Genomic DNA, 27,004 nt, shown 5'->3' with positions numbered 1-27,004 from the left:
GCCCCTCCCGAAACAAAATCGTAAATACGCCACTGGTCATCTATATGCGTTTATTGCTTCTAGAACCTAACAGTTCATTGTGAGAACAGAAACTATGATAGTAGAAGCGTAATTTAACCAAGCTTAAAGTTGAGTAAAAGTTCAATTGTGCGAATTTTAATCCTTGAAGATCTGTATAATATGCAACTTCTCAGGAGTGTTTCTTCCTGATTGTTGTTCATGTACCTCTCTTACTTGTGTCCAAGACAAACAATTCAGTGACGATGTATCATACATTCTTCTCTTCATAGTTGCTTGTGTATTTCATGGGCCAGCTTCAACTCTCTGACAACTCAAGTCAGCGATTACAGTAACTTTGGCCACAACCAAGTGCAGCATAAGTAGCCGTTGGAACTGTTCTAGTTGATGTGAATGAACTTGGCGCCAATAAGGAATCGGTTTTCGTGGAGGTGGTAGTGCTCGAAGGCTGGGCCGTTACTGTGGAAATAGTTCTTTGATGTCTCTTCCGCATACCAAGACGTATCGCCCTCTTAATATGCCCATTAAGAGAAGCTAGTTTGGAAATAAGAATATGGCAAGGTAAGTGTTAGTTTATAGTTTAATGTTAAAGTCTTTGTAGCAATATAGAAACAACAGCTCTGGCGACAAACTCAGAACTTCTAAAAAAAAATGAAATGAAATCTTTGACTTTTACGTCCCACGGTTATGCCGGTTAGGCTAAAGGAGACGGTGATGATGAGAGATGAGTGAAATGGTGGAATGAAGAAAGTGGGAGGAAACGGGAGTACCCCGAGAAAACCCACGAGCACGGTGTTTGTCCACCACAAAGTTCACTTGGCGGGGGCTGGGATCGAACCCGGGACCCCTAGCACCAGAGGTGAACGCTCTACCACTGAGCCACCGCGCCCCCCAGAACTTCTAACAAATTGCAACTCTATAGTAGTAACTAGACATTGGCTAGCTGTGGGCTTCGTCCCAGTCTCCCGCGTTTGTTCGGCCTATGGCCCCGTCTCTTGTGAATCAGCCTTTGCGTCAAGAGTAAATTTTGTGCATTTGCTGTTAACATATCCTGAATTTTGCCCAGCTGGGGGCTTTGTCCATTGACTACCGCGTTTACTCGGCCTACGGCCTTGCACCTCTTAAACCTACAATTCTACCATATTTCAAGTTTCTTTGCGTATTTTAACTATCTAAAAGATAAGATTTTGAATCCCAAGTAAACGCCTATTTAAACAACATGACAATTTCTTCATCACCCTCTAGCCTCTTTAAAAACTAAAAATATTCACTTTTAGCAGTTTTCCTGTGTTTTAGTTCTAAAAGCTACAACCATGGCAAATTTAATCATTGTAGATCTATTTGGAAGTGTCCAATAATTTTGGGGTGTAAAATATTACCTATTTAAATAACATAAATAACATAGGGAATATTTTTCAGTTCCCTATAAAACCACTCTAAAGTTGATTTTTTAAAATTTTTACTGGTTTACTTAGGTAGGCTAAGGAAAACGTACAAGTATTCCGAAATTCAAGTTTTTATTCCAATTCTGAGGGTACCTAAAACATGAGATTATAGGTCCAAAAAAAGGATCATTTAAATATATATTTATGATTTGGACGGTGGTCGTACCAGGAAACGAGTTTTGATGTATCAAGGGACAATACTGTAGATATAATGACAACTAATTTTTGTAATGATCTTATATATATAGGGTGTGGAATGTAAAACTGTTTTTGAAAATATCTGGAAGTTATTTTGTTACAAAAGTTGTTCGTCTCAAAGGGGACATCCAATGATAACACACTCGACCCCCTGCCCCCACCCCTGGGGGGCGTGAAGGGAGTCAACTTTGAAATCTTAAATAGAAATCCACATTTTTTATTGTACGCTCTGATTGTCTGTGAAAAAATACGCAACTTTTATATTTTGAACATTTTTTCCGTTGCGTGATAAATGGCGCCGTAAGCGACAAAAATCAAAATGGCATACAAACACCTGAAATATGAGGCATTTAAAACAGTTTTTGGTAATATCTAGAAAACTACAAATCGGATTTTAAAAAAGTTATAACAAAAGTTGTTCATTATAAAGGGGGACATCCAATGATGCCATACTCGACCCCTGTTCCACTCTTGGAGCGGGAGGGGGATTAAGTTTGAAATCTTAAATAGGAACCCTATTTCTCACAAGTCGAGCTACGAGTTCTGAGTCGAGTCAATGTTTTTGAAGTCGAGTTTGATAAACGGTTCGCTCGTTCAGCTCGTTTTGAATAATGGCCTAATTAGACTACAAAGCGAAAGTCATGAGAAATGTAAGCAGTAATGTGGAATACTTTTTGTGTTGCCCACGTGAGGGGACGCTGGTCGCATCTAGTCTCAACTCGATAACAAGACAACAAGGGATTTTTATAACGACCTTAGGCACGGCTCAACTGAGCCGATGGCTCGAGCCGGCTCGGTTTTGAGAGCTGTTGGCTCGGCTCAGTTTTCGGTTCGGCTCATTAGTGAATGTGCTGCTCTAGCCGTTGATAAACCAAAACCCCGTCCGAGGAGTTTGAACATGTTTGGCCGGTGCCCTATAACTTTTAACAATTTTTGGCTTAAGCCGGAATATCTACTTCCTCCTCTGGAACTTAAACCCAGAACCTTCTGAAAGATGTTCTTGCCTCTTTGGCTTCACGACTACCGAGGTCAGCAGACAACTACCGGTAGTTTCTAGTATTGAGATACAAACCGCCTATCTTTCATATTTATACACGATGTTGTTAAGTATTATTATTATTATTATTATTATTATTATTATTACTATTATTATTAATAATAATAATAATAATAATAATAATAATAATAATAATAATAATAATAATAATGTGTAGTAGTAGTAGTATCATTAATAATAATTATACTCTCTAAGTGGGATACTTGAAGAGAGTACTTGAAAGAGTACACACAGGATTTGGCTTGTTTTGGGTCGACTCGTCTCGAGAGTCGAGTCGAGCTTCAAAGAAACTTCGCTCGAACTTGCTCGTGCCCATCCCTAAACACCGTTGACAAATTATAATAACTAACACTATGGCCTATGGAACCCGAAGGTTCAATGCCGCGTTCACAAAAGCTCTCCACTGACTTCTATTCTTAGCCAATTGGATCCAGTTTCTACTTTGTATTCCAATCTCTGCGAGATCCATTTTAATATTGTACTCCCATCTGTGACTAGGTCTTCCTAATGGTCGTTTTCCGATTGGTCTGCCAGTCAAGACTTTGAAAGCGTTTCTACTTTCTTGCATTCTAGCTACATGACCCACCCACCTAAGCCTCCTAGACTTGACGACCCTAACAATATTGGGTAAACCATATAAAGTGTGTAGTTCCTCGTTGTGAAGTTTCCGCCATTCCCCATTCCCATTCCTCTTGGGTCCGAATATTCGTTTCAGGATCTTGTTCTCAAATACTTTCAGTCTATGTTCTTCCCTCAGAGTAAGTAACCATGTTTCGCAGCCATACAGAACAACAGGCATGATTACCGTTTTGTATATTTTAAGCTTCAAATTTCTCGACAGAAGTCGCGACGACAAGAGATTTTGAACCTAATAGTAACACGAATTCCCTGCTTTTAGTCGACATTTAATTTCTCCGTGAATATGATTCTCCTCTGTTAATATTGATCCTAGGTATTTGAAACTATCCACTTTATCAAAAGTATTATTTAATATTTTAACGCATCCATAGTTTACTGTATTCCGATCCCAACGCACCTCCATGTATTTAGTTTTATCTTCATTTACTTTAAACCCATGTCCCTGCAAGCGTTTAATAAGATCTCTGCATTTCTTTCTATTGTTCTGCTATCATTCCCTATTAAATTTACGTCATCAGCATATGCTTTAACCTGGTGAATACCGTTCAATTCTAGGCCCTTGTTGCTATCTTTGATTTTCCTTATAGCGTATTTCAGAACGAAGTTAAATAATAATGGCGACAACGCATCTCCTTGTTTCAGGCCATTTTCGACGTGAAAGCTCGTGGACAAAAATTTTCCTACCCGGACTTTACTTTGGGATTCATTTAAACATATCTTAATTAATCTAATTAGCTTTTTCGGTATTCCAAATTCTGTAAGAATGTTGTATAATGCTTCTCTCCTAACCGAGTCGTACGCCTTTCTAAAATAAATAAATAGTTGATGTACCGGGGCATTGTATTCCCACTTCTTTTCGAGTATTTGGCGAATGGTAAATATTTGGTCGATAGTTGATCGATTTCGTCTAAACCCGCACTGATAATCTCCAATAGTTTAATCTGCGTATGGAGTCAGTCTTGCTAATAGAATATTTGAAAGGATTTTATAGGATGTTGACAGAAGAGAAATGCCTCGATAATTATTACAGTCAGTGTTAATATCTAATAACACAATTACTTTGTTCAACCTGTTTATTCTTAATCTGTACCTTTACTTTATCCTTGGTTCATTAAATTATTCGTATTCCATAATCTACCTATCTTACTTGGATCACAATCTAAATCTTAAATCTTCTTATTTAACATTTGTAATCATAGTAATCTTGTCTGGATCATCAATCTATCTGTTTCTTATCACATGCTATAAACTCATTAACTACGTAACAGTATGTATTCCATTTGTAAGCACTTTGTGACACTCACACATATCCAACAGTCAGTTTTGTCGCCTTTCTTGTGAATTGGAACAATGATTGATTCTTTCCACACTTGTGACAATTCTTCCTTGTTCCAGATAAGGAGAATGAGTTTGTGTATCTTGTTCCACAATTTTTCGCCTCCAGCTAAAATTATCTCAGCCAGAATTTCATCTACACCCGGAGACTTGTGCTTCTTTAATTTCTTTAAAGCGGTTTCTACTTCTATTCGGTTCGGTTCTGGAATATACGGTTCTGTGGTGTGTATGTTCTTTTCTCCACGTACACTAGTTTTTGGTTGCGTGTTAAGCAAATCGTCAAAGAAATCTTTCCATCTGTTTAAGGTGCTATCCGTATTAGTGAGAACCGTATCGTCAGATTTCTTTAATATATAAGCACGAGGTTGATAGCCTTTCTTAAATTCGCTGATCCCCTTATACATGTCACGGATGTTTTTATTTTTCTATTATTCTCAAGTTCCTTAATTTTAGCTTTCAGAAAATCGCGTTTTGGAAGTTTCCCACCTGATATCTGCGAAATTTTGTGTAGTTATTTCATTCTAATTTTGTAACCAGCGTAATTTTGCGTGTTTTCTCTTCCCTGCTAGTTTAATGCGTTCCTGGTCGAACCATGGTTTCTTCCTACGTATTTCCGCGTGTCCCAATTTTTCTTTTGCTGAAATTTTAATGCTATCTCTAATTTCAATCCAGGTATCCTCAACACTAGTGCACTCCGAATCTTCTAAAGCCGAGAATCTATTCGAAACTTCAATCTGGTATTTCTCTCGTGCCTGGCTCTATTATAATTTCTTTAAATTGAATCTCTCCGTTTCCGGACAATGAATATTACCTTTATTCAACGATAACCTCTCTCGTATTATCGCTGCTACCAGGTAGCGATCAGTGTCACAATCAGCCCCTCTAAACGACCGGACATCAATTATGCTAGATTGCCTTCTTCTATCTACTAAAACGTGATCAATTTGAATATGTTTTTTTCCGTCTGGTGATGTCCAAGTGTATTTATGAACGTCGCGATGTGGGAATTTTGTACTCTTCACAATTAGGCTTTTGGATGTTGCAAAGTTCAAGAGTCTAACACCGTTGTCATTACTTTCCTTGTGCAGACTTTCGTTCCCTATAATCGGTTTGAAAATATTCTCTCGTCCTACCTTCGCATTGAAATCCCCTAATAGAATTTTCATATGGTATCGCGGGAGTTGGTCTAATATCCGTTCCACTTCTTCGAAAAAACTGTCTTTTATATCGTCATCCTTATCTTCAGTTGGGGCATGTACATTTAAAACAATAATATCACACAACCGACCGTTAAGAGTAATAAAAGAAAGTCTTTCAGTAACAAATTCCACCCGTTTAATTGGTGATAATATACGTTTATGAACGCAAAACCCTGTTCCTAACTGGTGATTTTCATTTCCTTCTCCGTAAAAGAACGTAAAATGTCCGGAATTCACAGATCCATTTCCTTCCCACCTAACTTTTTGAACTTCTACTACGTCCATCCTGTATTTCTCTAGCTCATTCGTTACGGATTTTAACGCACCTGCCCTATAAAGACTCCTGTTATTCCATGTTCCAAATCTCATGTCTATTTTCCTTTGCTGAGATCGTGCCAAGTTATCAGTCCTTGTCCGAGGCTTTTGTGAATATTTCTGAACAAGTGTTTTTTTTTTTTTTTACAGGATGAGGTTGTTAGCCTTACCCAAACCCCCAAACTGGAGGACCACTCCTAGTGGGCTGTCCGCGACTGCTTATTCAGTATATTCGCACCTAACCTCTATATCTGGAGATCTTCTCCTTGATCCGCAACCTGAGGACGCGCCATGTCATGGTGACGGGAACCCACGCTACGCTGAGGCTAATGATAATAACATGTTCGAAATGGTGACTATTTTCTGTGATACATCCTTTGTCATTCAAATGATCGCCTATGAAGCAAGGACCCCGAACATACGTCGCAGTCTGTGGTTAGACTCTCGCTGTATATGTAACCCTGTCAGAAGCAAGGGGAAACTCCTAAAATAAGCACCCCGATGGCGAAAGGCAAGGGAAATCACATTTAAAAAGCATCTCGAAGGGAACAATTTATTACTACGTCCACGTCGTTGTTCCTGGGGAACGATAAAACTAGAGTTTAATACGTTGATAATAATGATACGCACGAGTCGAGACATGTCTCGAATATCGACTCGACTCGACTCGAATTCAAGTCGAGACGAGTCGAGACAAACGTATGTTTCGACTCGAATTTTCGAGTCGAGACACTAGTCGAGTCGAGGCTGCTCGTAAAAATCTCAAAAATCTTTATATAGTTTTTAATATTATTTTGAACAAAGTATTCTCTCAGAAACAGCCTTGAAGCCAATTCCAGTATTTATTTCTTTAAAAAGGTACAGAACGCATAAATTTAATATTTAATCTTTCGAGATCAAGATTTAATTTTCACTCAATTCAGTTAATTAAATCTAATAATTAGTGTCATTATATTTGATTGTACTTCAAATATAATAATAATATTTGATTATCTAGTTTGTATAAAACTACTATTCTTAGCCTATATCTAGTTTGTATAAAACTATTGCGATAAAGTGAAATTCATAAATTCTCTGAATGAGCAATTGGCAGGCCATGTCACCAGGCCAGGAGCGTGATGGAGTGGTTCGAGGAACACAGTGGCGAGTTCCAAGTGATGAGCTGGTCCCCCAACTCGTCCGATCTGAACCGAATGGAACACATCTGAGATGTGATTGAACGTGACGTCAGAGCGCATCGTCCCCCTCCTCGGAATTTACGGAGATTAGGTAACCTGTATGTGCACATGTGGTGCCAGCTCTCTCCAGCGACCTACCAAGGGTCATTGCGTCCATACCAAGACCCGTCGCTGTTGTTATCCGTGCCAAAGGTAGACATATACTGAAAATAGGTAAATAATCATAATGTTCTGGCTGATGTGTGCGTATATTTTAACTCGTATATTTTGTCTCGGCTTGAATTTCGAGACGTCTCGTCTCGAATTAGAGTCGAGTCGAGACAGAAACTGGCGAATCGAGATACGAGTCGCGACAAAAACATACTTTCGAGTCGAGACAACATGCTCTCGAGACGAGTCGAGACAGGCGGCCAGCCAGACTCAGACTATGATAGGTATATCATGAGTTTATTATAAACTTTAAAAAACATATAAATAGTAGCTTAAATTATTTTGTCACTCAAAAAACTGGGGGGCCTAGCTCCCCTAGCCCTGGGCTAGATTCGCCACTGGGTTTCTCATTACAGATTTTAGAATAACTGCCTTTCTAACCTCCGGGAATGGTAATGGGGGATCAACTATGATGTCATTTGATAGTATGACATTGAAAGAAGACATTTAAAGTATTAGTTTTCCTAATCTCATGTGTATTTCTTCGGAAAGTGTTTCTAACCGTTTCTGTTTTTGCCGATTTCAGTGCCATCCATCACACAATGAAAAAATGTTCAATACAAAAGTTACGTACTTTTTCACGGATAATCAGAGCTTGCAATAAAAAATAGGGGTTTAAGATTTCAAAGTTGACCTCTTCCGCCCCCGGGGTGGGGGCAGAGGTCGAGTGTGACATCATTTGATGTCTCACTTTAAGACGAACAACTTTTGTTACAACTTTTTAAAAACACGATTTGTAGTTTTCCAGATATTCCCCCAAAAAGTTTTAAATGCCTCATTTTTCAAATCTTGGTAAGCCATTTTGATTTTTGTCTATTATAGCGCTATCACGCAACGAAAAAATGTTCAATACAAAACTTACAAATTTTTTGACGAAGAATCAGAATATGCAATGAAAAATGTGGGTTCCTATTTAAGATTTCAAAGTTGACCCTCTACCGCCCCAGGGGTTGGATGAAGGGGGTCGAGTATGGTATCATTGTATGTTCCCCTTCGAGAGGAACAACTTTTGTTATAACTCTTTTAAAATCCGATTTGTAGTTTTGAGGATATTTATAAAAACAGTTTCAAATGACTCGTTTCTCAAATGTTGGTAAGACATTTTGATTTTTGTCGATTTGGTAAGCCATTTTGATTTTTGTCGATTATAGCGCCATCTATCACACAACGAAAAAGTGTTCAATACAAAAGTTACGTATTTTGACGAAGAATCAGAATATGCAATAAAAAAGGGTTCCTATTTAAGATTTCAAAGTTGACTCCCCTCACGCCGCCCGGGGGTGGGGTGGGGTGGGGCAGAAGGTCGAGTGTGGTATCATTGCATACCCCCCTTTGAGACGAACAACTTTTGTTGTAACATTTTTAAAATTCGATTTGTAGTTTCTAGATATTCCCAAAAAGAGTTTTAAATGCCTCATTTTTCAAGTGTTCGTAAGCCAGTTTGATTTTTGTCGCTTACAGCGTCATCTACCATGCGACGAAGAAATGTTCAATACAAAAGTTACGTATTTTTGACGAAGAATCAGAATATGCAATATAAATGTGTCTTCCTACTTAAGATTTCAAAATTGACCCCTGTCACGGTCCCGGCGGGTGGGGGAAGGAATCGATTCTGGTATCATTGGATGTCCCCTTCGAGACAAACAACTTTTGTTATAACTTTTTTACAATCTGACTTGTAGTTTTCCAGATATTTTCAAAAACAGTTTTAAATTCCTGATCCTGTATATATATATATATATATATATATATGTGTGTGTGTGTGTGTGTGTGTGTGTGTGTGTGTGTATGTGTGTTATACAATACCGCTCAAAAGTTTCTGAACACCCCGGACTTTTGTTAGGATGGTGTGAGAACTTTACCACTTTGCATGAAATGTACTTCTGCCTAAAGCATAGAAATTGACGACAGTTGAATCGAGATTTGAGAGGCACTGCAGATGATATGTCAAATCATAATTATTAAAATTGAAAACAAAAAGGACAATCTGATTTAGATATTGCATAGTATAAACAAAGGTGTGTAAGGTGAGGCAAGATATTAGTTTTGTTTGGAAAGTGTAGACATAGAGGGTCAATGCAGTGACAAAAATTTGAAAGAGAAAGTAGTTTTCCATATTTTGTAGTTATCAATAAATTATAGATATGCTGGCATCAAGAAAAGCTAAAAACGCTATTCTTTGAAATATGTTTACGACGGTCAATATACATCTTTCTCTGCTCAAAATTGTCGCTCCGTGGAAGCGTTATGTAATGCTCGTAGTTACTGTTTCAACGAGTAACAATGGACCTTACGAAACCATCGTAAGCACTTTTCAAAGTATGGTATTCTTGGCGTTTTAAACGTTAGCATATCAATAAGCTATTGTCACTACATTAACCCACATGTCTACACTTTCCTAACAAAACTAATATCTTGCCTACCTTAAACACTTTTGTTTATGCTATGCAATATATATATATATATATATATATTTGGTCTAGGAATTAATTCGTGCGGTTGGTACGTACACATTGAAGCTGTAGTACAAACACAAAATACATAAATACCTTAAGAAAAATATTGTCCATCGCTAGCCACCACTTTCGCCGATCTGTCAGGCAATGTACGGATTCCGTGGCGAAAGAAGTTCTCATCCTTGGAAGCGATCCAGTCAGAAACCCATGTTTCGATATCTTCTGAAGAAGTAAACCGCTGTCCAATCAAATCGTTGTTCATGCAATCAAACAAGTAGTAGTCCGAAGGAGCAACGTCTGGTGAATACGGCGGGTGGGGTAAAACTTCCCATCCGACATTTTCTAAATAGCTTTGACCGGTTTTGCGACATGTGGGCGAGCGTTATCATGTTGAACAATAAGTTTATCATGTCTGTTCTCCCATTCTGGTCGTGTTCTGGCCAGAGCTTGCTTCAAACGCATTAATTGTCGTCGATAACGTTCTCCATTCATAGTTTCACCCGGTTGCAGCAGCTCATAGTACACCACACCTTTCATATCCCACCATATGCACAGCATAACCTTTGCACAGTGAATATCTCGCTTTGGTTGTGATGGACCTGGTTCACCTGGTTTCACCCAGGCCTTTTTTCGTTTAGGGTTCTCGTAATGGATCCACTTCTCATCACCCGTAATAATTCGATGCAGAAACCCCTTTCTGCTCTGTCGTTGAAGCAGCAATTCGCAAATGGTTTTTCGTCTTTCAACGTCTCTGTCTTTCAATTCATGTGGAACCCAATGTGACATCTTTTGAATCATTCCCATGGCTTTCAAGCGTTTGGAGACTGTTGTTTGATCAACGCCTAATGCTGCTGCAAGTTGTTCCTGCGTTTGACACGAATCCTGCTCGAGCAATGCTGTCAATTCTTCGTCTTGAATTTTTTTTGGCTGTCCAGCTCGCTCTTGGTCTGCCAAGCCGAAATCACCACTTCTAAACCGTGCAAACCACTTCTGACACGTTCGCTCAGCTAGAGCATGGTCACCATACACTTCCACCAAAATACGATGACTTTCAGTCGCACTTTTCTGCATGTTAAAGTAATGCAGCAGGACACCCCGCAAAAACACTTTATCAGGCACAAATTGCGCCATGTTCACTTAACTACAAACTGGTGTTGTTGACGCTTTAATCCACTGCCCTATACTACGAACGATACGCGATGACAGGGGTTTGCAACACATGTGTGGATACACGGAACTGTGGGACGCTCCGTTCGTTGCGCCATCTCTTGTCCACCCGCACGAATTAATTCCTAGACCAAATATAATATATATATATATATATATATATATATATATATATATATATATATATATATAGTGCATCCCACTAGCTTTCGAACCTGAAATAAACGTTATAATTTCCGAACAAATGTACATAAGAAAATGAAATTCACAATACACGTATGCTGTTTCATGCTAAACACGAGAAAGGGTTGAACAGAAGCGCACACGTCAAAACAAAGAGGATAGGTGGCGCCAGGGCAAGTTCTGCTTGACGTGGTGCGCGTGCGTTAATGTGACTCGAGTCGCTGCATCGCGAGGATGGTTCTGTACACCGTACAGGAACGCGTGTTCATTGTTAAAAAATATTGGATATCGGGATCGTATCAGACCGTTCAACGTGAATTTTGCCGTTAATTTGGATGCCGTAAAGGACATCGAAATCATCAATACATCATTTGGTGAACAAGTTCGAAACAACAGGAACGTTGCTTACGGGACATGGAGGCGCGCGTCCACGGATGTCCGAGGAGACAGTACAGAATGTGCGGCGTCTTTTGCAGTTCCCTAAGAAGAGCCTGCGTCGATTATCACAAGAGGTAGGGATGTCAAAGTCAACTGTGCAAAGAGCCGCCAAAAGAGCCAAGCTGTTTCCATATCGCGTTACAGTCGTCCAGGAGTTGAAGACTACAGATTGGGAAAAGCGCATGATGTATTGTCGTTGGTTGCAAGCTTTGTTGCATGACAATCCAGGAATCCTAGACTATACTTAGTTCACAGATGAAGCTTGGTTCCATCTCTCCGGTTATGTGAACTCGCAGAATACTCGGGTTTGGGCCGCCGAAAATCCGCATGTGGACCATGAGATTCCACTTTATCTCTTGAAGGAGGGAGTTTGGTGTGCAATTTCCCGACAGTGTATCATTGGACTCATCTTGTTTGAAGGTACAGTAAACACAAGTTTACTTACACATCTTCAGTGAATTTGTGAATCAGCTGGACGATCAAGAACTGGGTCGCGGTTATTTCCAACAAGACGGAGCAACATGCCATACTTTCAACGTCGCCATGGCAGAAATCGAGTCCTTTTTTGGTGACAGGATAATCTCCAAAGGATTGTGGCTGCCAAGATCGCCGAATTTGGCACCACCTGATTTCTTCTTATGGGGTTTTCTTAAAGGTTGTGTCTACAGAAACAACCCACGATCACTGCAAGAGTTGCGAAACAACATTGGGAATGCGATTCATGAGATCACACCGGAGACTCTACATCGGACTTTTCACAATATGGAACGCCGTGTACAAACATATCTTGACGTCCAGGAAGGACACTTTTAGCACCTGCTGTGACGGTCATATATTCAGCATGAAACAAGGTATGTGTATTGTGAATTTCATTTTCCTATGTATATTTGTTCGGAAATTATAGCGCTTTTTTCGGGTTCGAAAGCTAGTGGGACGCACTATATATATAATTAATACTGTCTGCCTGCTTCCACACACACTTCCATACTACTCCGACTGGCGTACTTCAAACGATCACTTAACACCACGATCAACGGCCAGGCGCTTCTCACATCGTCACTATTACCTCCTCATTTACCTTACGTATTGCTAACTGCATGCTATCAACTGGTTTCGAGTTGAAGTCAAATTTCCGTTATTTTGGCAACCATTTGTATGTAAAAAACCCAGTTAATTAATGTAGGTGAAGTGTTTCGTTGCATGCCTCGTTCTCGTGTAATGAAGTAACAATATAGGAAGTGCAGGAAGTTCACCCCTGATTATGATCTGCGTGTATTAGTGGTATGAAAAATTTCACACTCTGGCTCTTCATTCTTCACATATCCGCTTCCTGTGGCCACAGAGTTCTCAGAGTGTCCTCAATGGGACAATTCTTTAAAATTAGCTTCGTGAACATTACTACTTCTTCCCTTCTGTAATGTCCTTACCATTTGTACCGTAAATGTCCTTCGAATGTGGAAAGTGGTAGAAGTCGGAAGGTTATAGGTTGAATGAATAGCCTGGATGTAACGACAACTGAGAATAAGAGTGACTTTCTGCAGCATGGTGCGTCATCAGCCAGCTAAGGTACATCTTTTGATAGCTAACTTACGTTTTTTTGTTACAGAATTACGTAACTTTTGTAGCAAGTTGTTGTAGTATTCTCTTGTTCCTAAACGTTTATTGTAAGTTACCAGTCTGTATCATACCGTCGTGTTCCTAAAACATAGACACCATGAGCTAGCTGAATGTCTCCTTGGGAGTGGGTGAAGATGCTTTGTTTAGCCTCAGATAGATATGGCCGGGTTTCCATAGTTACTTACTTATGTTAATATTTTCTCTTCATTTTTTTCGGTATTGATAGAAAATGGCTTATGCATATTCCATACTTTCCTGTTTTTGGAACAATATCCACTTCGCAGGCATGTTACTCATTTATAAGATACTATGCAGTATATCATACACTGACTCTTTACCAATGTTCATTTATCTAGCTACGGAATTAATAATTTCTTATCTTGGGTTATCCTGTAGACCTGTGCAGCCACATTTGAATTCTCTCTTCTATTGTCTGAGAGTATGATATGATGAACGTTTCTTACTATACACAACTGACGTCTGTTCGTATATGGTTTAAGATTTACTTTGGAGATGTAGTAATATGGTCACAGATCGTGAGATTGAGTTTGTCTCATGTAATGCCATGTCCTGTTCAGATGACTCAAACTCCAGTTCAATAGCATTTACAAAGATATAAATGAAATGAAATGAAATTTTTGAGTTTTACGTCCCACGATTATGCCGGTTAGGCTAAAGGAGACGGTGATGATGAGTAATGAATGAAATGGTGGAATGAAGAAAGTGGGAGGAAACGGGAGAACCCCGAGAAAACCCACGCACACGGTGTTTGTCCACCACAAAGTTCACTTGGCGGGAGCAGGGTTTGAACCCGTACAAAGATATAAATTAACATGATTATGATTAAGATTTACAATCCTAACACACCTACTTTTCCCTCCTCTTTGTATATATATATATATATATATATATATACAGGGTCTATCCTGCATGAAAAGAGACGACTAGCTCTGATGTTTCTCAGTGTTTCTAAGATAAGGTTCTATAGGCTGTCCAGGGTTTGGTCTGTACTGTGGAGACTTTTGGGCTATTACTACTGTATATTTACCCCCTTATACAGAACAGATTTCACTACTGTAGTTTATCGTTAAAAATGGTTAATATATTTAGAAACGATACAAAAATCACTTTCGTAGCTTCTCTTTTCCTTATAAAGTATTTAATTCGATTTTACAGGCTAGTATTTGTTTTTGAAACTCGAAGGGGGAAGACATGATAAGTGTAACGGTTGCCAGGACGTTGCTGGTGCATTTTAACTCGACTAAAACTGTCTGCTCAAAAGTAGCATTGCCAACTGGCGAGAAATTTCACTGTAGTGTCAATCTACACTCATTAGCTCATTAGTGTTGTCACTTCCACTGATTTCAAGTACGAAAAAAGCTAGCTAAAATAAGAATAAAAGTATGCGTTGAAAGAATTGAATTAAATCGTTTTGATTTCTAGAAAGTAGAACTTCTTTCCATCTCCTTTTCTTTTTTCTTTCCTATTTCAATCAAAGCAAAGGATTTTATCAAAAGCGAAAAGAGAGCAGAAAAGTTATGATTTATCTTCTCTGTCCCACAGTCTCTCTCTCTCTCTTTCCTGAACCACTCATCCATGAGGGGACTCTATGAATAAAAAGGCAGTAAAAATTTTAGCGAATGGTCCGTGGGCTGATTTTTCAAATAGGGAATAACAACCTTAGGTAGTTCAGTTTTATTAGGCCTATTATTATTATTATTATTATTATTTAATAATTGCCACGGTGATGGATCCTTTTTCTTACTGCGTGAGTTAGCAACATCAATCGGCAGTATAATAGAAGTTCGATCTGTTCTCCATTTGTTTTTAAAGCTCAACTTGTCATCGCTTTCCCCATATGACCAACAGTACACTCTTAAATCTCGATAGGCTATATAGGCTACGTAAGTAAATTTACTGAACCAGCAGAGCTTTTACTGATGATTATACAGTTATGTTCAAAAATATTGAGAACTATTGTAAAAGATGCTTCTACATCTCAGGATTAATGCGACATTTTTGAATATACTCTACATGTATCCCCACTGTTTTTATATTTTTTAAAAGTAGCTGAAGTACAATACAGTTACAATCGAAGTAGTGTCGAGTAGTTGTTAAACAGTTTATATTTGACGTTTGGAAGTCACAGTTAATTGGATTAAATATTTAAATGTTATTATGGACAAATTATGGATTTCGTATGTATTCTTAAATCAAAAATGACTTAGCCATAACTTCTTGCATTGTTACGTATATTAAAAAAATCTGTTATATTATGTTTCTTTCCAGGAAGTGTTAATTGTGTATTAAATTAACAACACCATATCAACAATCAGTGGACCATATCCTCAAATCTCATCATGCTTGGCTATGATATTTACGGGTAGTTGGACTGTGGGCCACATTTGTTACACAACTATACCGCTGAAAATATACGATAACCATCAATTATAAATACTTATATTTAGAAAAAAACAAGTGCATCGTTTTGGAAGTGAACATCTTTCGTGACTTCTGGAAAAATACTTCTTAATTGAAATAAACCAATTAATTTGGAGCAGTCAGTTAAAAAAAAAGTGTTTAGAATGATTTGCACATGTGTCATCTGTATGTATGATTGCTTCTAGTAATCTAGCAGGACACTCTTGTGAAAACAGAAACTATGATAGCAGGATCGTATTTTAAGCAAGCTTAGAGTTGAGTAAAAGTTAAATTGTGCGAATTTTAATCCTTGAAGATCTGCACAATACGCAACTTCTGAGGGATGTTTCTGCCAGATTGTTATTCATGTACTTATTTTACTTCTGATCAAGACAAACAATTGCGTGACTATGTATAATGTAATCTTCTCTTCATAGTTGCTTGTGTGTTTGATAGGCCAGCTTTATCTCTCTGACAACTCATGTCAGCGATTAACTTTGGCCACAACCAAGTGCAGCATACGTTGCCGTTAGAACTGTTTTATTTGATTTGAATGGACTTTGTGTCAACAAGAAATCATGGCTTTCATAGTCACTGTAGAGGTGGTAGCGCTCGAAATCTGGTCAGTTACTGTGGAAATAGTTCTTTGATGACTCTTTATTACGTCAACACGTATCGCCCTCTCAATATGCCCATTAAGAGAAGCTAGTTTGGAAACAGGAATATGGCAAGGTAAGTGTTTGTTTATAGTTAATTGTTCTTTTCAGCACCAAAAGTAATGTCCGATTAATGTAAAGCTGGCGTCTGCAGGTGATGCGTTGGAGGCGCTTGTCAAATTCTTTCTACAATAGAAACAGTAGCTCTGGCGACAAACTCTGAACTTTTAAGAAGTTGCAATTCTATAGATGTAATAGTATATGATATGATATGTAACCTAAATTCAAAAAAAAAAAAAAAAAGGGGGGGGAAGTTGCTTATTCCAGGGATAGGATATACCTGAGAGTATGGCACCTACATTTCTTCCTAAATTTTTCCTAGGTATTTTCTCCTTGCACTGAATAATGAGGCTTGTTTCGTAGAAGTTATATTGAACCTAAGGGATTAATGAACAACTTATATTTTTAATGCCACACATGCCATTAAATGTATGTTATTACTCTTAGAAAATGAAAGACAGTAAATAGTACAAGCATATACTACGATATTTAAAGAAATACGCAATTGCAATATTGATTTCGCTGAATTGGTGTTAAAACGCAATTCCTGTAGCTTTCTTAACTGCACGCAATGACAAATAACCAATACGTTCTCATGCAACGGCAAATATTATATGGCACCATTTTTTCTACGAACCAATACAAAAGCTTTACATTTCTAAATTAAACTATATACATTAAGGGGTTACTTCAAAAAATGGGGGCAACACCCCCTCTGTTTTTTGTCGTTTATTCGCGTGCTTTGTCCTTCGGATAGCCTTAAAGAAAATAATCAGCGGAGTGAGGCACTCACAAGCTGAAGTGTTGACTTTTGTCTATCATGTGCTACATAGGACCCGTATCTGTGATGCCCATAATGGGAACTAATGATAAATAAAACAGTTATTCACAGTTATAACCTCTTTGTGACTTTTGGTTCATCCTACATAGGAGAGTCTGCCCGGAAACTAATGTCACCAACTCTACGAGTATGAAAGAAACATTTATTTACATAATAATAATAATAATAATAATAATAATAATAATAATAATAATAATAATAATAATAATAATAATAATAATAATAATACATGCACATTAGAAATCTTTAAAATGTTGTCCTGCTGCGTCTATACATCTTTTTTAGAGGAATTTTTGGTCTGCGAAGACATGCTAGAAGGCCTGTTCAGGAAGTGCTTTTATAGCCCATTTCACAAGCTGCTTTCACGTCGTCAATTATTCTGTAACGATGTCCTTTGAAGGGGATTTCAAACGGGAAAACAAAGAGAAATCTGTGGTAACCAAGTCGGGATTGTAGAATGCCTTGGACAGGGTTGCCACGTTAGATTTGGCCAGGGAGCTATCTTTGTTGCAGTGAGCGCTGCATCGCAACTTGTACAGGAAACGAAACAGTTGTTTACGAAATCGTCTGTCCCTCATCTCTTAGAGCTGGGAGACAACTGAGCAACCAATCAGTAGTTGACTTGAACCTCCATCGATCCCGATGGATAGAGCGCGCTGCAACGTACAGTCACTTCATAATAAAATGTATGAAACTACTTTCCAGATATACCTTATATTCACAGCATGTTTATAAATGAATGGCGCGATTTTAACAATTAATAATAAATCTATTTATTACCTTACATGGATGAAACCTTAATCATAAGCAGTGGCAACTTTCAAAGTTTTTCATGCACTACCTGATGTTTGTTTGTCATGCGGGTTAGTTTGTCACCCTTACTACGGGGCCGCAGCGTCAGTTTCAGAGATAGCATCGCAATGCGAAAAGATTTTCTGTGTGCTTCGTTTTGAAGTGTACAGATCTGTGGTTAGAGTGCAGCGTGAGTTTTGTGTTCGATTTAGGAAAGACCCACCACACAAGAATAACATAAATAGATGGTACTGACAGTTCATGGAAACTGGATGCTTGTATAAAGGCAAAAGTTCTGATCGACCTCCTGTTCTGATGCAAATGTTGAAAAATGCGCGAGGCGTTTCAGCGAATTAAAACAAGCAGGGAATTAATCATGTCAAATAATACGGTGCGGAAGGTGCTACGTAAGCGGCTGTGTTTTAAACTGTACAAAGTGCAATTAGTGCAGGTCCTTACACCTGCAAATTAAGTGAAAGGGCGTTACTTTTGTGAAGAAAGAGAGTTGAAAATGGAGGAAGATGGTTTTATAGAAAGACTTATCTTCTGCGATAAACCCAGTTTCCATGTAAGTAGCAAGGTGAACAAACACAATGTCTGTCTTTGGGGAAATGTGAAACCACAGACACGAAGCATCAGCGTGACTGTCCAAAAGTGAACATCTTTTGTGCTGTGTCCTGCGAGAAAGTGCACGGCCCATGTTTTTCTTCTAACAAGAAACTATGACCAGTAACCCATTTCTAGATAAGTTGGAAATCTAGTTGTTACTTCAACTGAACATCAATTATGATTATTACATTTTGCAACTGGACTGTGCTCCGCCCCATTTTCACAGGAATGTACGAGAGCTTCTTAATTGTGTTCTTCACCATCGCTGATTGGACGTGCTGCAACAGAAGACAACAATCTTCTCCTCTATCCACCCGTTTGACGGATTTAACACAATGCGATTTCTTTCTTTCGGGGTTTGTTAAAGACAGAGTTTATGTACCGGCAATACGCGTGCCCCTTAAGTAAGTTTGGGATTGGATAACACATGCACTGCAGACCATCACTGCGGACGATCTACACCGCGTATGGGAATAATTTGATTACCGTGTAGATGTTTTAACAAGGGTGCACATATTGAAGGATTGTGATTAATGTATCAGAAACTTAGAGAGTTGCAGCTGCTTATGCTGCAAGGTTTGCCCATATAACGTAGTAAATAGATTTATTATTAATTTTTAAAGCCGCGTCAGTCATTTATAAACATGCTTTATATATACAAACAATATTCATTGTATAGAACAAATATTTTTTTTTTTACTTTTCAAGAGAAACTATTGTATCACTATATGCTTTTCCCTCTCGAGGCCACTACAGCGTGGCTTGGAAGCATCAATCAGCAAGTGGTATGGTAGTTTTCTGTCAGCCTGGCATCATGGGTAATCCAAAAGTCGTGTACATCAAAATAATAATAAAATCCAGACGGCATTAAGTAATACTATCTGACATATTATATATTTTGGCAGCAATATATTTTCATAGTATGTGCTCTAAATGACTGTCCCGTTTAGTAATGCAAGCACAAACTCTTTTTACCATGTTTGATTCCACTTTGCGGAGAACGTGTACACTGATGTTAATATTATTTCTGTTCATCTTCAGTTTCTCCAGTGTGTATGATTTGTTGGTCTAGACTTTACCTTTAAGATAACCTTACAGAAAAAAAATCAGGAAACGTCATATCGGGTGAACGTGGGAGCTGTAATCCTCTAGAGATGATACGCTCGCCAAAAACCTCGCACAAGAAATGCATTGTGTCGTTAGATGTGTGGCATGTGATGGGAATCAGCAATCTCATTCATCCTCATCAAGAATCGCAATGAACTGTGTAGTGATATCTTGGTACACAACAATGTTCACTGCAGTTTCAAAGAAAATGGAGCCACTACACAACGACATGCTTTTGGCACACCAAACTCCAGTTTTCTTAGAGTGTAAGAGAATTTCGCCTAACACATGTGGACTTTTTTAGTTGACCAAATTCGAGTGTTTTGACTGTACACGCCTCGTCAATGAGGAAAACATGGTGAAGCTCTGTAATTCCATGGTTGTCAACAAATGAGGAAAATCATATACAGTACATCACGAGCTTATGTGTACACGGCTCCTTCAATTCCTGAAAACCGCGAACATGATTTTCACGAAAGTATAGCCTCTTCATCGCTTTCTGAGCACTTTCATATAAAATTTGGGAGTACACTGATAGCCTCTTCAAGTTTCCTGAGGGTGAAGGCTGCATCACATTTTTAACCTCACCCAATTTAGCATAACTCAGAATGTGCGCTCTCCATGTCATGTCATCTGTCATCCATTTCTTAAATATGTAACAAGAGTTATTCATCTTCCTATCAAATAGGTGTTCCTTTAATGGCATGTTCAGCTATTCTAGTGACGAGTTCCCCATGAAGCATCCTTTTTCTTTTTTCGTGATCCCCATTAGCTCTATTTCTGGCTAAATACGCACTGCTCCTCGTTAAACGGGATGTCTGCTACATACTATCCTATAGCATTACGCTCCAAATATGGTGAATTATCCACTAAGAATGTACAATTTTTCGCCACACATGATTCAGCAGACTGACTTAGCAACTGTGGTAACTTTGTAAAACTTTGGCAGCCCCAGCGATAGACCGTGTTCGTTTGTGTCGTATTCTGTATTAATTTGGATGCAAATTGATGTTAAGCGCTGCAGGTTTGCAGTGTCACTCTCTTGCTGCAGTGCTCTGACCTGAAAGGTTTTATGGAAGCTTTCTTCGATGAAATTTCTCGTCCTCATGTCAGTTTCGTTTCATGCGCAGTTACACAGAATTTTCGATTTTTCACAACAGCAATCCCTTTTCTTGTTGCAATTGTCGAATATCTAACTGCGTTGTTTTTGTTTGCCGTTCTTCTCCAGACTAACTGAGAACACGTGGATCTCATGGCGAATGTGCTACTATTATCAACTTACAGACAGACAATAACATAAAGAATATAACGAATTGTTTAATATTACGGCAATAAAAAAATTACATATTACATACTATATTAAGTGCGATTATCTGTGTGCACATGTAACAAGAATACAATCCCTATGCAATAACTTCGAGAGTTGTTTGATAACTTCAAATATCAGCAGACTTGTTTGGAAGTTGTATTCATTGTAGAATAGCAGAACAACAAGTGTTTTCAAAAGAACATAATGTAACCGCACAACAGTAAAATTATTGCTTTGAAATATTTTCTATTATACCATGGACCAACAAACCATACAACCTTCTTGGATGATTTCTCGGTACTGGGTATCTGTCATAATATAACGAATGAGAAAATCAACTAGAATAATTTGTACCACTTGTTTTTTTATAGAAAAGTAAAACGGAACATTGACACATACTCGCACTTCCATGAAAATCAATTATTATGAACCCTGTGAAGACTATACAATAAATATTTCCCCTGCTGCTACTTGAAGGATCTAGACGAAATTTTCAGTTTAAGTTGAACATAAAATAGGACAACAAATACATTTTATTATTCACCTAGTTTGCAGTGTTGCTACGTAATAACTAAAAGAATAGCGAGAAGGGACATTTTTAAGGGAAAGTTACTGAAATATATCGCAAATATTTTCCCTTTGTACGCAGAAATGTCTCGTTCATTACGTAAACTAAAATCATACACCCTTACAAGTCGATCGAGATATAACTTGTTCCAGTGTTGCAATAACGGTCTGATCTACGGTCATTTAAAGAGATCCTATCCATGTCTGTTAATATACACGGGTACTAAAGGGTTAACGGCCCCAGGACCCAGGTGTTGCACTTATATGTCGACCAATAATTACTTTTTGATTCTAAGGACCCTAAGGAACGTTTCTAATATAGTGGCAAAAGTTCCTAAGTGGGGGGAAATTATCACCCCGTTGGTCCTTGGTTTACTAATGTAAGCTCCGTGTGCTCAATACACATCTCAATGGCAACTAGGTATGTTTTTGTTAATACCCATGGTGCCATCTTGCGGTAGCCGACGGAACTTTCCATCTATACCACTATTTATTGATAATTGATTTTGGTTGTACGCGACTTTTCATCTCATGATAATACAATTGATTCGAGTACTCGTAAAAGGTGTTTAGCATTTCTGTTTTCCTTAATTTAGTGCCATTTTAAAATAATATCTCCTCTTGGAACCCAATTGGAATACATAAGTGTTCTTAATGATAATTAATATAATTAAAATTCTTTGTAATTAAGAGAATGAAAATCAAAATTGTTAATTACATTCCGTTGATGGTAAAAAAGCAGCATGGTTATTACCAAGTGCAACGCATGAAAATGATCGAAGCAGGGGCGGATCTAGGGGGAAATCGATCCCCCCAGAAGAGGAAACTTTCTTATTTTATATATATATAAAACCCATCCCAGAGTTTGGAGCTCTTAAAAGTAGCTATAAGTAGCAGTATTACAACCCACCGCCTCCCCCAGAGGTTGTAATGGATCCGCCTCTGCTTCGAAGTCTCCGTTACTGGTCTCTGGTCGAAGTTCGCAGTGTGAGGTGTACCTGTATTATGCTTCTCAGTGATTCAAGTGTTATTACTGTTCTGCTGAATGAAAGTGTGCTGTGTATATTAATCTCCAACATAATGCTAGTGCAAGCATTATACAGTGTGTGGGTTAACTGCCAATTGAATGGGAAGGAATGAACAGAAATGTTTACATTTATTAATTCATTAACTATTATTGTTATTATTATCATTATTATTTCTATAAGAAAGGCGTTTTATCTAATCGATCTTTTGCGGAATTACTCCCTGGGCCAATTCCTGCAGCACTTCCAGATAATGTGCCTCGCTCTCGACCTCAAGCGATAAAAACACACAGTATATTAGTGAATATCTAGATACTGAATGTGCACTCATGTCCAAAATTATTGTCGCATGTCTATAAATATGTTATAGGAATATAATGTAATAATGAATTCGCAAATATTTCTTATAATTTAGTATATGTATAATCGGCAAAGAGATGTATGTGGTAAATTTCATGTCATAAGAGCAGTAAATAAGAACAATAAAACGAAAATAAAACTTTCTTGTCCATTTCGCTACATTTTGTTTTACTCATTCTAATTTCGTATTTATAATTCTTTTCCTATGAAATTTACCACAAATATACATTTCCCAATTATACAGATAGTATCAGTATTAAAAGTACCTTACAAAATCATTATCAAATTATATTCTTACAAGAAGACACTTACAGATATAGTAGCGTCATTTCAGATTTGACTTGGGGGGGCAAGACCCCTTGATCTAAGTAAAATTTCGCGTTTTTCACTGACTTACTACTATTGCATTGATAAAATCTATATAAATCTCAAACTCAGGGGGGGTAAATGCCCCTCCCTGCCCCCTAAATGACGCCTCTGTATAGATATGCGACAATCATTTTGGACATGAGAGTACAAGTAGAATATTTAGTCATATTGGTCAAGTTTAGATACACCATTTGAAATAATTGTTGAAGAATTGTAGTTCTTTCACTAATATTCTTCTTGTTGAACTACAAACACTTTGCGCTGAACGATATGACAATATCTGACTGAGTATAAATGAAGTTCAAGGAGTTCTCTAGAAGTGATTGTTGGAAAATTACAATCTTTCTGTGATTAGCATGTAAAAACAGCGTTCAGGTAAAAACAGCGTCCAGACATGTGCTATAAACATTGAAATGCTAAGTGGTGAGTGAAGCTGGTGACCTCACGTGGAGGTGCGTCCGAAGGAAGCAAGTGCATTATCGACAGTGAACATAATACGCGTAACAAGGATAGTGAAAACCCATGGATTCTTCTTGCTGTGATATGAGTTCCTGCAGTATTTGTAACAACGTTTGGGACGTGATTCCTGACACCAAGATAAGACAAAAAGTATAGACCAACCTGGATACACAAATGCTTCCTTTCAGAGTTATAGGCTGTCGGAAACATGAACAAATGAACTTCAAAGGTCCATAGCTGCAAAACTATGGGATCTATCGTAGTTGGGTCAAGACTTCATTTAAGAACTAATATGTGCCCTATACGAAAATCCATGTTTCTGAATCCTGAGGTACTCAAGGAACGATTTTTGTAGAGGGTGTTTGGATAAGGGTATACAATTTGAAGTACTCACCAACTACCTCTATAAAAATTATGAAACTCCCGCAGGATTCTGAAATATGTATTTTTGGATAGGGCTAGTTCTTAAGTGAAGTCTTGACCCGACTACAATAGGTTCTATAGTTTTCAAGTTATGGTCCTTTAAACTTCTTTTTTCATGTTTTCGACGGCCTATAACTCCGAAATGAAGCATTCGTACATCCAGATTGGCCTATTCTCTTCGTCTTATCTTGGTATCAGGAATCACCTCCCAAGCGTTGTCGGTGTTGTTTTGAAACACCCTATATATATATATATATATATATATATATATATATATATATATATATATATATATATTCCACATTGTGCAGATAGGCACCTCAGGCAAAAAATAGTTAACTGTCAACTTTCATATGCAGTTACTAATTTTAATTGTCGTGTAGCACATAGCTATATATTATTTAATTCTGTCGTTTGCACAAATTTGTTCTTTATACACACGTCTTTCCATGCAGAATATTGAATTTTATCTGCAAATTTCGCAAAATGTGATGTTTCTAAACTTGACCAGTATCTATTTAGGTATCAACTATAAAGACGCACACAATAGTAAATAGTTTTAATATTCCGATTCTTTCAGGAATCATGTCGTGGATTGGGTGTTGTAGCAGGAGGAAAATAGACTGAAGGAAAATCAGACTGGAGGAAAAATCAGACTAGAGGAAAAATCAGACTGGAGGAAAATCAGATTGGAGGAAAATAGACTGGAAGAAAATCAGATTGGAGGAAAATAGACTGGAAGAAAATCAGATTGGAGGAAAATAGACTGGAGGAAAATCAGATTGGAGGAAAATAGACTGGAGGAAAATCAGATTGGAGGAAAATAGACTGGAGGAAACTCAGATTGGAAGAAAATAGACTGGAGGAAAAACAGATTGGAGGAAAATAGACTGGAGGAAAATCAGATTGGAGGAAAATAGACTGCAGGAAAATGTAGCCTAAAACATCTGGAATTTTAACTGCATTGTAAAGCCTTTCATTTGTCTTATGTTCTAGCAAGGTAGAGTGTAGGCAAATAAAGGTGTACGTATATATATATATGCTTGTTTTTAGTTTCATGAATAATACAACGGAATTATATATAGAATAATATATAGTATAACTAGTAAAATTTGTCTACTGCGAAAAGAAAATCATCCTTCATATTTTTTTTAAAAATAAAATCTTTATTATAAACACAAAGCCAGATATGAAAGCACATAGCTCGAGAATCAAAGATCTGCACCCGTAATATTATCCCATGTGCTTACTACAACCTTGTAGAGTTATCGTCGTGTCAAAATTTTGTTACGATCTGGTAAGGTAGTTTTGCTCTAAACAACAATTGAAGACTCGCTGTAGTAAACAATGTAAGTGCCAAACACAAAGGTTACAGTAACAGTCGAGACAAAAGATAGTAAATTGTGCCCAAGCGTCAAAAAATAGAAAATACTATTGCTTAGGACTAGAACCAAGCATATAACCAAGTATGAATATCTAACTATTAAAAAAGTAAAATAAGTGAAACAATTGCAAGGTGACACTTACATTGTTTTCTACAGCGAGTCTTCAATTATAGTTATTTATTTATTTATTTATTTATTTTTGCGAAAATTTACGTAAGTGTAATCTCCAATTTTGATGGACCCTTTCTAATTCGGGAAGTAAAACTCTGCACTCCATAATGTTTTCTATCCGCACTAACTCGTCAAGGTGTACTATTACCCTAGTTTGATTAAAATTAGGTAAATTTCATCTATCGAATATTATACAGGGTGGACATAAAGTCTCTCCCTGATAACAAATATTAATATCAAGAAAACTAAGAACAATAGAAGCATGCGGTCTGAAAACGTCACTTGCAAGCAAGGATGTTATAAAATAGAGGATCTGCCCATACGTATCTTCATCATATGAACTCAATGAAGCCAAAAAAAAATAACCGAGCATAGCCTGAGCCGACACGTCTGATTGGCTACTCTCGTTTCCACCATGATAGTTGGCTCGAAACATTGCGATTTTAGTGGCGCAGAGCGGACAGAGTAGGTGTGGCGAAACTGTGACGTATGACTTCACGATTTTGTGGTATGGGCACATCCTCTATCTTATAACATTCTTGCTTGTAAGATACTTCAAGATTTCGTCACAGTCTGAGCTGCCATCTACTGCAGCTGACCGCAGTGCGACAGTCATTTATTTAAAAATGGCATCAGCGCAGCAGAAACCAAAAAAAAAAAAATATGTGTTGTGGTATTATGAAACAAAATATCCCATTATAGTTCAAAAAACATCCAGGACAGAGTATGGACAGCAGGCACCATATGTTAAGAGCATAAAGGAATGGTATAGCATGTTTATTGCAACAGGAACTATTTCTGATCGTGATAGAAGCGGTAGACTGAATTTTACTGAGGAACGTGTGGAAGCTGTTCGTGTTGTTTTAACTCGAAGCGCACGGATATTCTTGCGTTGCGCATCACCCCGAAGTCAACTGTGTGTTAAAAAATGTTACATAAACGCTTGAATATGCGCATATAAAGTGCAGATTTTCATGCGTTAACAAAAGAAGACC

The 27,004-nt window shown here is 37.8% G+C and overlaps 2 long non-coding RNA genes across 2 annotated transcripts in view; both read left to right on the top strand.

Annotated features, from left to right (window-relative positions):
• Nucleotides 1-27,004, top strand: part of LOC145681621 (uncharacterized) — a 297,402-nt gene that overhangs the window by 151,646 nt on the left and 118,752 nt on the right. The gene's annotated exons all lie outside the window — the stretch shown is intronic.
• Nucleotides 440-25,421, top strand: LOC145681619 (uncharacterized). The gene is made up of 3 exons (XR_014130837.1): nucleotides 440-579; nucleotides 15,745-16,608; nucleotides 25,034-25,421. It is a non-coding gene; the product is annotated as an uncharacterized LOC145681619 (long non-coding RNA).

Source organism: Thermobia domestica, chromosome 3 (assembly GCF_964235325.1).
Source record: "Thermobia domestica chromosome 3, izTheDome1.hap1.1, whole genome shotgun sequence".
Lineage (NCBI taxonomy): Eukaryota > Metazoa > Arthropoda > Insecta > Zygentoma > Lepismatidae > Thermobia > Thermobia domestica.
This window is presented reverse-complemented; position numbering and strand designations above follow the sequence as displayed.